Source organism: Peromyscus leucopus, chromosome 5, assembly GCF_004664715.2.
Source record: "Peromyscus leucopus breed LL Stock chromosome 5, UCI_PerLeu_2.1, whole genome shotgun sequence".
NCBI classification, from domain to species: domain Eukaryota; kingdom Metazoa; phylum Chordata; class Mammalia; order Rodentia; family Cricetidae; genus Peromyscus; species Peromyscus leucopus.
Window position 1 is genome coordinate 26,759,047 of NC_051067.1, and position 12,988 is coordinate 26,772,034.

The 12,988-nt window shown below is 46.0% G+C and overlaps 1 long non-coding RNA gene across 1 annotated transcript; it reads left to right on the forward strand.

Moving 5' to 3' along the window:
- Positions 1–250: 250 nt before the first annotated feature.
- On the forward strand, positions 251–3,853 carry LOC114682596. Its single transcript, XR_005091575.1, has 3 exons — positions 251–1,246; positions 1,852–2,547; positions 3,329–3,853. It is a non-coding gene; the product is annotated as an uncharacterized LOC114682596 (long non-coding RNA).
- Positions 3,854–12,988: the final 9,135 nt, after the last annotated feature.

Below are 12,988 nucleotides of genomic sequence, written 5' to 3' on the forward strand. Positions count from 1 at the left end.
TGGGTGTGGTCACATGCATGCCTAGAGCCCAGGGTGGTGAGGAAGGGAATACAGGAGGATTATTGGAGCCTGCTGGCCATCAGCCTAACTCCAGGTGCAGGGAGAGGACCTGATTCAAACAAATAAGGCAAAGAAAAATAGTTGGCTTTTCAACATCATCCCCCGGTCTCTGCACATGAGTAGAGTAGCATGCAGCAAAACACAGACATGCATATACAGCACACAGGCATGCACATACAACACACACACACACACACACACACACACACACACACACACACACACACCAGAAAAAGACTAAAAGGAAAAAAAAGATATGCATCCACCACCATTACATTCCTGTCCCTCCCCCACTCCCTCTCCCTAAGCCTCTGGCAATCACAGATCGTTCCTGTCTCCATGGTCTTGCCTTTCCCAGAACATCATGTGGTTGGAATCATAGTGTGTGGCCTTTGCAGATTGACTTCAGATAACTTCCTAGTTTGTTGTTGTTGTTTGCTTGTTTTGACACAGGGGTCTCACTGATCTGGAGCTCACTCTGGAGCCTAGGCTGCTTTGAACTCCACAATCCTCCTGCCTCAGCCTCCCAAGTGCTGCGATATAAGCTTGACCCAACATGCGCAGCTTACAGTTTTCTTCCCCCTCACTTCTTACCCCTTCTTTATTTCTCTTCTGATTTTTGCGAGTGTCACCTGGCATCACAACTCCTTGGTGGCCTTGTTTTGGTGGCAATTGTAGCAATGTATACTTCTCCTGTCTGTCTTATCTGCTTATCCCCCAAATGTCCCAGCATTTTCCTTTTCATAACTGGTCACTCACAGAAGTCTAAGCTGCCAAGCACCACGTCTTCTGCCTCACTGATTGTCACCACAGCCCCAGTAGTTAACTAACATTTAAAATGTTCATCTCAACTCCAACTGTGCAAAAGAATCAGGCAGGAAATTTAAAAAGTAACAGCAAAATCAAGAAAATGATCCACACCTGCAGACTCGGATTCAAGGGTCTTGGGTGGGACCTAGACACTGGTTCTTTTTAGTTCCCTAGGTAATCTAATGTGGAGTCACTTGGAAAGCCGCTGTTAAAGGAGACTCAATGTCCTGTTACAGGTTGTAGGACGTCTCCACCCTGTGACAGTGGAGGTTATGTTGTTGTGTGCTGACGCAGTTGCCCTGCTGAGGCATGGCCCTAGCTGTGAGATCACTCCCTGAAGAGGACTTGAAGATGGTCCTGTGAGCCCCAATTCTTGGTATTTAGGATTTTGTGTAATCTCCTCCCTTTAAGCCTGGGCAGCACCTAATGACTCACATCTAACCAGCAACATATGTCAGAACCGATGGGAAGTTACTTGCAGGATTTTATGTCTTGTGCCTCTTGCTTGGCTTTGGGGCCCCTTCCCCAGCTCCAAGGGACAATGGCTAACGGTTATGAGCAGCTCTGTGGTAGGGAAGTGGGGTAGTGATGTCCTGGAGCCTGCTGACTCCTGGGTGAGTGAGCTGGAATTCACATGAGCTGCCCTCTGGTCCAGCCCTGTCATGACTACAGCCCCAGCCTATACAGAGTGTAGCCCCTGTCAGAGTTCTCCAGCTACACCACACCTAGATTCCTGACTCACAGAAGCCCTATGATGATAAATGTTTCTTCTTTTGAAGCGCTCAGTTTGGGGGGTTTGTTATGATCTGTAATGTCCCCCGCAGGCTCATATGTTTGAACGCTCGGTCCCCAGCTGTTTGGTGGGAGCTGTAGAACCTTTGAAAAATAAGACCCAGCTGGTGGGTGGGCCAGGAGGGGCTGGCCTTGATAGCTGTAGCTCTGTCCTGTCTCAGGCCCGTCCATCTCTGTGTCCCCTCCAAGGTGTGGGCATCTGCCAGCTGGAGCTCCTGTTGCTGTGCCTTCCTTTGTGGAGCTGGACTGTCCTCTGAAGTTGAACCAAATTAAACGTCTCCTCCTGGAAGGTACCTCTGTCCCACACTCTGTCACAGCCACAAGCAAAGTAACTAAAGTGACAGCAAAAGTCACTAATATACTCCTTGGGGGGAAAAAAAAACTAACGTTTTAAAAGGGTGCGCCTTCCTCCTGGTAGAGCTGTGGTAGGTCCAAGAGACTGCTCCTGAGGTGGCTGCTGTGGAGTCAGTGCCCACGTGGCTGGGGACAAAGAAACAGCATCTTTGTCTACGTCGTTGCTTCTCCAGCGTGGATTTGTATATCGAGGTCTCGGGTAGGGGTGGGGGTGGGGGGAGCCTTGTCAGGATGCTCATAATTTCAAACAGGAGCCTCTGGAAATAGTGGTGAGGGAGGATTCTGCAAGCTTTGGGTTGGTCTTACCATTTCTGCTGTGGGGACCATGAGTAAGGGACTAAGGAGCTAAGCTGTTGTATTCTTGTTTCTCCCTGTGAGTGTTCGGTCCCCTTTAAAGGTTTTTGCTGGAATACTGAGGGTGGGGCCTTTGGAACACATCGTTTGCCTTTGGGGAGTTTAGGAAATGGAGCAGCACCCTCTTGAGGCCACAAGGTGGAGATGCTGGGAAGGAAGCGAGCTGAATCAAGCCAGGTAGGCCACAGGCTTCTTCAGCTGGTTTTCTCAAGTTGCCTTTACCATAGAAGGACAAGAATCTTGGGAAACAGCCTCCGAAAACATTTGCCAGGCTGTTCATTTGTTTGTTTGCTGTTTTTGTCCATTTCTTGAAAATCAGTAGAATGTGTTTATTGCCATATAAATTTAATTTCCTCCCTAAACCTGCCCCAGAAGGTGCAATTGATCTAAGCAGTGTGTTCCTGGGAATATGCCCCTCCGAGCTAGATGGGGACCACCTGCACATCCCACCCCCAACTCTGAGAGTCCACCTCTCCCTTGTTTCTTTTATCTTCCTTGGCTTCTCTGTTTTGACTTTCCTCATAGCCTGCCAGACCACTCATGCCTTCACTTTGCTCGCTGCTAAAGGTGGGCCATGGTCAAGCATGTTGAATGCAACATCCCAGACCTCCAACCATACCACTCTGGAGAGATTATCCTCCTTCGGAGATCCTATCTTCCCGGAAATAGAGTTCCGATTGCACCCACCATTTTGGTTCAGTTCCATCTTCCTGGCTAGACTTCACTAATTTACTAGAACCCCGCCTCGCATCTAGGTCAATCCCTTTCCAGACCTTGCCCTTCTGAAGAGGAAGTTCTCTTTTTTTGACTCAGTTTTTACTGGGCTCTGCTGCCTTAGCTAGACCCCTCCCTCCGGGATATACCTCACCTTCCTGGGCAGACCTGGCCACACTCATCCATCCTGGATGAACACACAGACACACAGATATACCCCACTTCTGTTTTTCTCTCCTAACAGCTTCCTGGTAGAGGAGTTTGGCCGAGGAAAGAATTCAGAGTGATTCCCTCAGGGTCATGTTTTCCAGCCGTTTATGGATCTCCTTGAGCTCAACAGTTCTCACACCCATGAGTTCTCTGAAGAGCCTGACGACAAGTGTGCTCTGAATCCATCCTGATGACACAGATTTCGGTCCACCCCAGTTCTGCAGAAGGCATGTCTCCCGGGAGGAGTTTGGGAGTCTGCACTGCCACACTGTTCGCCATTCTCCTCACAGGGAGGCTGGAGAAGCACAGCTGTGGCTGGCCCAGGACCCAGCCCAGACCCCGGTGGCCATTAGGGACTTCTCCAGCCCTGTCTCCCATCATCGCCCAGCCTAACTTTCTCACTTAGAAGATTGAGGCCATCTGTTGTGAGCCTCCTGCATTTCCTGCCCCCACCCTCAACAGTCTCCACATTTCCCAGTCTGCCTCCCTCTCTCTCTTTTCTTAGAAAATAAACATCTTCCCATGACTAGATTTCTACCCTCCTTGACCATCTCCTCTGGAACGATGACCCTCTTGATCCTCCCTCTGTACATTTTGGTCTTTTTCTCACCAATGGATTTCTCTTTTTCTTCTTTTTTCGATTTTAAATTTTTTTTGGATTAGATCTTATGTCTTTTCTTTCCTAAATCACAGAACATCTTCCAGTAACTTGGCTTCTCCCTCAAAGCTGCCAGCTCTCCTCCTACTTCCTTTTCCCTGAGTGCATCTTGTCTCTGTGTGGGTCTCAGCCTAGCATGTTCCTTTCCTTTCTAATCTTACAGGCTGTCCTGTACAATGCTCACCCCCAGCCTGGGTGCCACACATTGCTGCTTAGATCCATGGCTGGATCCTTAGAGCCTCTTTACAAGCACATGCCACTTATCACCATGGTATCCATCAGCCTTCTATTACTGATCACAGAACACCCGAGCTCGTGAATGTTTAAGGAGCAAATGTTTGTTTTGGTTTGTGATTTCAGTTCATGATCACTTGGTCCCTGCTGTCCTTGAGCCTACAGCAAAGCAGTACAATGGAGCGGGGACATGTAGCCGACCAAGCTGCTCAGGAAGTGACCGGGAAGCAAAAGGAGACAGAAAGAGGACAAGATCCTGATGGTCCCTTCAAAGACACCAGGCCCCACCAGATGACTTAACCTCCTCTCACCAGGCTCCACCTCTTAAATACTACTAGGAGTCAGGGACCAAGCCTTAAATGCATCAGCATTTTGGGTGACATAGATCTAAACCACAGCAATGTGAATGACTAAAGAAGCCTAAAGAGGATGGAAAAACGACTACTTCACAGGGGTACGAAAGCTGCTGAGCTCTACAAATGAGTTTCTTTGCACAGACTTTGGTGTACGAAGGAATATCAGCTACAGGACATCAACACCAATTCCACTTCCAGACTGGACCCAAACCTGTTGCTCCCACCTTTATCCACCAACCTTATCACCTTTTTTTTTTCTTTCTTTTTTTTTTTTTTTTCTGAAATTGAGTTTCAGGTCGGGCGGTGGTGGTGCACGCCTTTAGTCCCAGCACTTGGGAGGCAGAGCCGGACGAATCTCTGAGTTCGAGGCCAGCCTGGTCTACAGAGTGAGATCTAGGACAGGCACCAAACTACACAGATAAACCCTGCCTTGAGAAAAACAGAGAGAGAGAGAGAGAGAGAGAGAGAGAGAGAGAGAGAGAGAGAGACTGAGTCTCATTGTTATGAATTTCGCATGCATGGGAAACCCCCAGCTGGCCAGGCCGTGCTATTCCACTCATACAGGAAACTATGCTGGCATGCTGGGCAGAGGCAGCGGCAGGCTGGCAGGCGACCCACTCCATATGAGTATGGCAGCAGGGTGGTGGGGGCATTCACAACCCAGAGGTTACATCCTCATGGAAATGGTTTATTATAATAGAGAGATAAAGAAAAGATAGGGAAGAAGAGAGAAAAAGAGAGAGGGGTGGAGGGGTGCACACCTCCTGGGAGTGGGGAGTGGAGAGAGAGAGAGAGAGAGAGAGAGAGAGAGAGAGAGAGAGAGAGAGAGAGAGAGAGAGAAAGGGGTGGTGGAGTTTTTTCTTAAAAAGAAGCTTCCACGTCAGGATGCAGGGCGGCCCCAAGGGGCGGGTCAGAATTTTAACACTCACTATGTGTTCTTGGCTGGCCTGGAGCTTGTAGAACACGCTGGCCTTGAACTCACAGACATCCACCTGCCTCAGCCTCCCAAGTGCTGGGATTAAAGGCGTGCACCACCACGCCCAGCTTAATGATCAGCACTTCTTGAAGGGAAGATGGGCTCTCTGTGCCGCTCACCAGCCCCGCAGCTTAGCCTCCCCACCCCTGATTCTGCCCGATGGTGAGCATCTTCGGGGCTTGTACGACACAGAATGAGAAATGAAATAGGAAATCCATGCCAGTGAAGACTCCTTGCTTATTCTGATCAGGATTGCAAATACAAGCCAGGACGACCCATGCCTTGATTTTTCCCTGGATGCTTCATGATTTCTTCTTTTGTAGTTCTTTCGCTATGATCTATAGGGTGTGGATCGGAGAATTCTTTGATAAAGACCCTTTAAGTGAAGCCAGATTCTAGAATGAGAGCAAGCAGAAAGGAAGGAGGCTTTCTGATTGATAACTCAATTATAATTTGGGGGGTGCAGAGTAGGCTGTTGGGACAGGCAGACCCAGGAGTCTCTGATGTCATTCCCCAGGCATCCTATGGAACTCTGGTTAATGAAGAACCGACCAAAGAGAAGCTGAAGAGAAGAAGCAGCTTGGCTGAGAAAGCTCAATAAAAAAGCACCTCAAAAGAGTTATGGTTCTTCTGGTTGCCTTTACTGTGACCTCACTTGGGAAAGGCAGCACAGAACCATTGAATGTGTTCTCACCACCATCTCTTGCATCTCTGTGGGCATCTCTGCGAGTTTAGACACCGAGTTACAGTTGGTGTTCTTTATGGCCTATTCTTTTTTGTGTCTGTTGTGTCTAGCACAATTCTTACTCATGCCATCGATTAAGTCAGGGAAGCTATTTTTGTGGATCTTCTGTCTAACAAAAAGGATTTTATTTTTAAAGTGTATGGAAAAATTGACAACCTTTGTGGAATGCACAATGACTGATGGACTTAGAGTGATGAATGGACGAGTGCTGGGTAACACATTTGCTGGGGAGACTCAAGCAAATATCTATTTACGGGGCTGGAGAGATGGCTCAGAGGTTAAGAGCACCGACTGCTCTTCCAGAGGTCCTGAGTTCAATTCCCAGCAACCACGTGGTGGCTCACAACCATCTGTAATGAGACCTGACACCCTCTTCTGTGTACATAATAAATAAATCTTTAAAAAAAAATAATAAAAAAATAAAAGAAAAAAGAAAAAAAATATCTATTTGCCCCAAGACAGAACCAATAACAGACCAAAGTAAACGATTATAGCAAAGCTCAACTTAGTGAATCAACTAATTTATTAGGGTTACTTAAAGTATCATAGGTGAGTGGTGTAGGGACAGCTCAAGAGAAGCTGCATCATCAAAAAGCCAACTCCAGCCTATGTGCAGACTCATAAAAGTTATATCCCTACAGCTATTTTACGATGTGCAGACAGGTTGACAGGCCAGAACATCTCCAGGTAATTCTCCTGATTGAAGAGCCTCTTCCCCTAGCAGTTATTTATTGCTCCCATAATGTTGGGAAGGGTCCTGTGTATCTTGTTAAGTTCAGGAACTTCTCAAAACTTGTGCCCCTACCTCCTGTCCCCTGTCCCCCTCCAGGATGGAATATTTAAATTTAGAGAAAATTGCTGTACAACAAGATGTTCAAATCTAATGATTTAGAGTTCTGGGTAGACAAGATGTATTTAAATATGTGTCTAATGTACTTTTGCTGTGAAGATTTGTCCTCACGGCCAAGCACCATGTCTTTCTGCCCTTGTCCAGGAAGCTTCAATTTGATGGTTGAATTGACAGTTCTTTAAGGTCAACAGTCTTTAATGTAGTTCTTTCATGGGAACCTTCCTACTGATGACTTGGGAATCCAGAGTGAATTATGCAATCTTATTCCTAGGTTTTTCCACATTCACCCCATGCCTGCCTTCCATATCCTATCCTCAAAGAGGCCCTGGGAGGAGCAATCAGAAAGATCCCATTCAGCTGGAAATGCCATCCCTTCTTAAACTTTAGGAGAGGATAATGTCACCTCATATGATGTCACATCGTAATTCAGAGCACATCTGGGCATGGTAGCTTATGATTTTCAGTACTGGGGAGATAGAGGCGGATGAATCTCTATGAGTTTGAGGCCAAGAGTTCCAAGACAGCCAGAGCTACATTTAAAAAACCTGTTTTAAACAAACAAACAAACAAACAAACAAACAAGCAAGCAAGCAAAGCACATCTGAATTGGCAGCTCCCCTTGGTACCTTAGAGTGAAAGCTAACGAGCTCTCAGAAGACCTCCTGACTTATGGCATAAAGCCTGAAAAGGTCATGATGATTGTCCCCCAGACTGAAGCTGGCACAGAGAGGAGGGTCACCAATCCCACTGAAGGCAAGGGTCTGGGTAAGTGTGTTTTTAGCCCAGGGAACTGAATTTATATGCCTAACATGAGTCACCCAAAGTTAGCATGTTAGCACTCCAGTGTGACCACAGAAACAGTCTTGGGGAGGAATCCTGGTGCAGTAGATGGGGGAAGACGACACAGACTGGGCTACAGATTTTTGTAGCTAAGTGATGCCCTGTATATGTGCTACTAGCTCACCTCTCCTGGATCCCATGACCAACTCCCCTTTACTTGTTGTAAGTTAAATAAACCCCTTTGACTATCAGACAGACTCCACGGAATTGCCCTGAATTGCCACTTTAACTTAGTTATGCTGTATTCTTCTGCTTGGGATGAAAAAAAAATTTGAGGGATAGCACTAGGGATCAAACCTAGGGCTTCCCATATGTTAGGTAAGTGCTCTAACCACTGTGCTTCCGGCACAGCCCTTTTGAATTTTATTTTGACACAGTGTATCACTAAATTGACCAGGCTTGACTCAAGTTCTATAGACTCCTGCTAGGATTATAGGCATGTGAGATCATAACTGGCATGGCTTAGATCTTGAAAATCTCATTTCCGTCCTATAATTCATCTGACCCCACTATTAATACCTCCAGATCCAAGGAGTTCACCAAATCATATGGCTCCAGTGGCATATGTGTTTGCCTTTGTTTGAATTTTAAGGCTCCACTTAAAGTTAACACTTGTTAGTATCATCCAGTGTATAAAGGGGGTCAGTGTTGCCAAGTGTGGGATATGCTGCCACCAAAAACAAGTAAGGTACACCAGGCACTAGACTTCCTAACTTGTGATAGGGAATGTGAAGTCTTTCATGGTCAAACAAATACCCTCCATCTTTTCCAGAATGTACTATGTTGTGGAGTATTAATTTAAGATGTGTTATATTGGTTTATGCTGGGGAATATTTGTTTGATGATGCAAAGATGTGTTGCATTTTTTAGGTTGCATTTGTTTAACTCTGTGAAGCTGTGTTACTTTGCCTGCCTAAAACACCTGATTGGTCTAATAAAGAGCTGAATGGCCAATATAGATAGGCAGGAGAGAGTAAATAGAAGGAGAGTTAAAGGAGAAGGAGAGGAGGATTCCAGGGGCCAGCGACTCAGTTATACAGCAAGCCACAGAATAAGAAGAAAAGAGCCGGGCGGTGGTGGCGCATGCCTTTAATCCCAGCACGCGGGAGGCAGAGCCAGGTGGATCTCTGTGAGTTTGAGGCCAGCCTGGGCTACAGAGTGAGTTCCAGGACAGGCTCCAAAGCTACACAGAGAAACCCTGTCTTGAAAAAAAAAAAAAAAAAGAAGAAGGAGAAAAGAAAGGTATATAGAAAGATAAAGAGCCCAGAAGCAAAAGGTAGATGGGATAATTTAAGTTAAGAAAAGCTGTCTAGGCCGGGCGGTGGTGGCGCACGCCTTTAATCCCAGCACTCGGGAGGCAGAGGCAGGCGGATCTCTGTGAGTTCGAGGCCAGCCTGGTCTACCAAGTGAGTTCCAGGAGAGGCGCAAAGCTACACAAGAGAAACCCTGTCTCGAAAAACCAAAAAAAAAAAAAAAAAAAGAAAAGAAAAGCTGTCTAGAAACAAGCCAAGCTAAGGCCAGGCATTCCTAAGTAAGAACAAGTTTCCATGTGTGTATTTATTTGGGAGCTGAGTGGCAGGACCCCAAAGATCAAAGAGTGAAAAAACAAAAACAAAAACAAAAACAAAACCCTACATTTTGGTACCCAATGTGGGGCTCGAACCCACAACCCTGTTATTAAGAGTCTAATGCTCTACTGACTGAGCTGTTTATGTACTACCTTGACATATTGGGGTATTCCCAAAGGTTTCTATTTGGTGTCTTTCACTATGGTAGATTTTACACCATGGCCCATGGAATTGATGCTGAAGCTGACTACCTACTGAGTATGCTAAGGACAATTGTGTACTTAGGGCTCAGGGTTTTGTCTACCACATGCTACTGGATCTAATAGGAGCATTGTGAGCATGACATTAGCCATGATTCTATCTAGTGCCTGGCTCTGGGTATTCACTCTAATGTGGGAGTAGGGAGCCATAATGACACTTAAGGTCTTCCCATGTCAGTGTTGATTAAGACTGACCACTAGTTTGGGGACTGACTGAGTCTTCTCCTTTCCTATCGACCTGAGCAAATGTCCGACATTTACCTTTTGTATGAGGACCATTGTAGGCTGACTTATGTTCTCCAGAAGACGATCCACTGAAGCCCTAGTCCCCAGGACCCGTGAATGGAGCTTCACTTGAAAACAGTCTTTGCAGCTGTATCCAAGTGAAGATAAGGACATCAGGGTGGATCCTGTTTCATTCTGACTTGTGTCCTTGCAAAATGGTGAACTATGGGCTGTTACCACAAAGGAAGCCACGTGGGCTGCACGAGGCAAGTCCTGAGTGTGCATTTTCCTGAGAATGGAAACTCAGGGCACTTTTCTTTCTAGGGCCAAAGTACAAATGTACCATGACACCATCACCCTCCCCACAACCCCCCTTCCCGAGGCTTTTGGACCTTGAAACATTCTTAGCACAGGACAGAGCTGGTGGTTTCCAAATGAAAACGGAATGTTACTCCCAAGTCGAAGCTAGGTCTCCTGCCTGGCCCCGTCTCCAAACACAAAACAAACAAACAAACAACTCTCTTTGTTGGGAATCCTAAGGTATTTTCAGGGCTTAACTGCCAGTTACGTTTAATGAGTATATTCCTTGACTTCCGGGTATTCTGTTAGGATTTATTATCCAAAGAATATGTTGCAAAACTTGGGCCCATTGGGAAGACATTCACTTCCTAGGGTTCTTTGCCAGTTTTTGATTTAGGAAAGTAAAGGGCGGAGGCTTTGGTAGCCATGGTGAAGACGGCAAGAAGTTGGATGTGCACGTGTAACAATAGAGTGGATGGGGAGGTGGGTGGGTGTGAAAGACCTATGGGACAAGGGAAAGGGTATGTGCCCTTTCAAGGGTCCCAGTCCCATGGGGTCATGGATCTGGTTGAGGAGGTGAAGGCCACAAGTGTCATGCCATGGCATTTAAGCCCTCTAGGTTTAGCAGTAGAAGGAAGATAAAGAGAATATTTTTTCTGATCCCCCTCTCCAATTCGAATTGTATGGGGCATCTCTGGGCAAAGCAGTCTGGGGTTTACTAAGATACATTTACACTCACACCAACACACATGAACTTACACGGGCACACACTCACATCAGCATTTGCAGTAGTGGGGCTATGAAGAGGATAGAAATTTCTAGAATCCTAAAGCTCCAGGCTATTCCATGAGTTAAAGTGTTGATATACAAGGTTTGATGAAGACACTACCTGGTTGTCATATTTAAGATTTTCCTTCCTTTTCCCCCTTTTCTTCCACCCTCCCTCTCTTCCTCCCTCTCTTCCCTCTCTCCTCCCTTCTTCCCTCTTCCCCTCTTTCCTCTTCCTCTCTTCCCTCCTCCCTTTCTCTCTCCCTCCTCCTTTCCCTCCAGCTCCTCCTCCCTCTTCCTCTCCTGCTTCGTTTTGGAGAAACGACGTCTCACTGGCACGACCCTCTAGATTTTGTTCTGCCTTAGCTGTGCAAGTGCTGTGGGTGCGGGGATCCACCAAAGACATCACTAGCAGTGACGTCACTAACAGTGATTGTTGGAATTGGAAGATAATATTGATGGCTCGTTTATATTTTCCATGCTCAAAAGGTTTTCCAAGTCCTACAGCATTTCCTCTGACATGGCTCACTCCCTAGAAATGTGCTCACATGAAGTAGAAGAAAGATACAGAAAAGATACAGGCGATTCAGATGTTACACAGTGATGGGAAGGCAGTGGCTGCCATGAAAATGGATCAAATGGTCCCATGACCAGCACAGTTCCATCTTCTCAAGTGGTTCCCATGACTGGCATAGTTCCTTTTTGTCTTGGGGCCTCTAAGTTTGGAAAGAAAAGATGGTTTCTGCTTTATCAGAAAGCCTATCTGTCCACAGCACAGGGTCTCCTCAAACAGACGGGAGCAACCATGCTTCTGGAAACAGCTTCTCAGTGGCTCAGATAACCCATGACATTTTAACGACATAATGTGCCTTACACCTTGGAATTTGGATCCCTTATATCACTGCCATGTATGTGTCAAGTGATCATGGACATGAGAGAAGGGAATCTGTATCACAGTGTCCCCAACTGTCTTTGCTTTGCACAGTAGCCTACTAGTGTAGAAAGGGCCGTGTTAGTTGAAATTGTGGGGAACAATTTTACAAAGCAACAAGGAAAATTATGAGCAACCTCATGAAAATTAAAATAAAGATGACACTTCAAAATTTCTGTTAACACCATAAATATTCTCTTGCTGATGGTTGTAAATATATATGGAAATAAAAGCAGGTAAGTTAAACTTTAATAGGATTAGAAGAGTGGTTTTCAACCTGTGGGTTGTGACCCCTTTGGGGGTTTAACAATCCTTTCATGGAGTCACCTAAAAACATTGGAAAACACAAATGATTACATTATGGTTCATAACAGTAGCAAAATTATAGTTATAAAGTAGCAACAAAAATAGTTTTATCGTTGGGGGTCACCGCAACACGAGGAACTGTATTAAAGGATTGCAGTATTAGGAAAGTGGATAACCACTGTATTAGATACATTAAAAAATAATGACTCCCCACCCCAGAATCACTTCAGGTTTCACATTATCATTATTTAATAGAACTTAGCTTCATGGCATAATCAAGACCCCTAACAAGTTTCTCAGGTTATGTTCCTGAGAGAATGCTTAGCGATGTCGCCTAGAAATACCAGACTGCTGCTTCTCTCACATTCTCTTCATTGGGAAGAAGAGCAGCTGGATTAAGGCCTCTGGAGAAGAATGTGTCCAGAGAATCAAGAATATGCAGGGTTTTCCTTCCTTCCTTCCTTCCTCCCTCCCTCTCTCCCTTCCTTCCTTCCTTCCTCCCTCCCGTTTCTCCGCCCCTCCTTCCTTTCCTTTCAACAGTCTCTCACTGTGTAACCCAGGCTGACCCTAGACTCACAGTCCTGCTACCTCAGGCCATAAACTGGGATTCTAGGAGTGAAGCATCACGGCTAGGGAAGAATTTGTGTTTATCTAGAGTCAAAAACGTTATAGCTAGA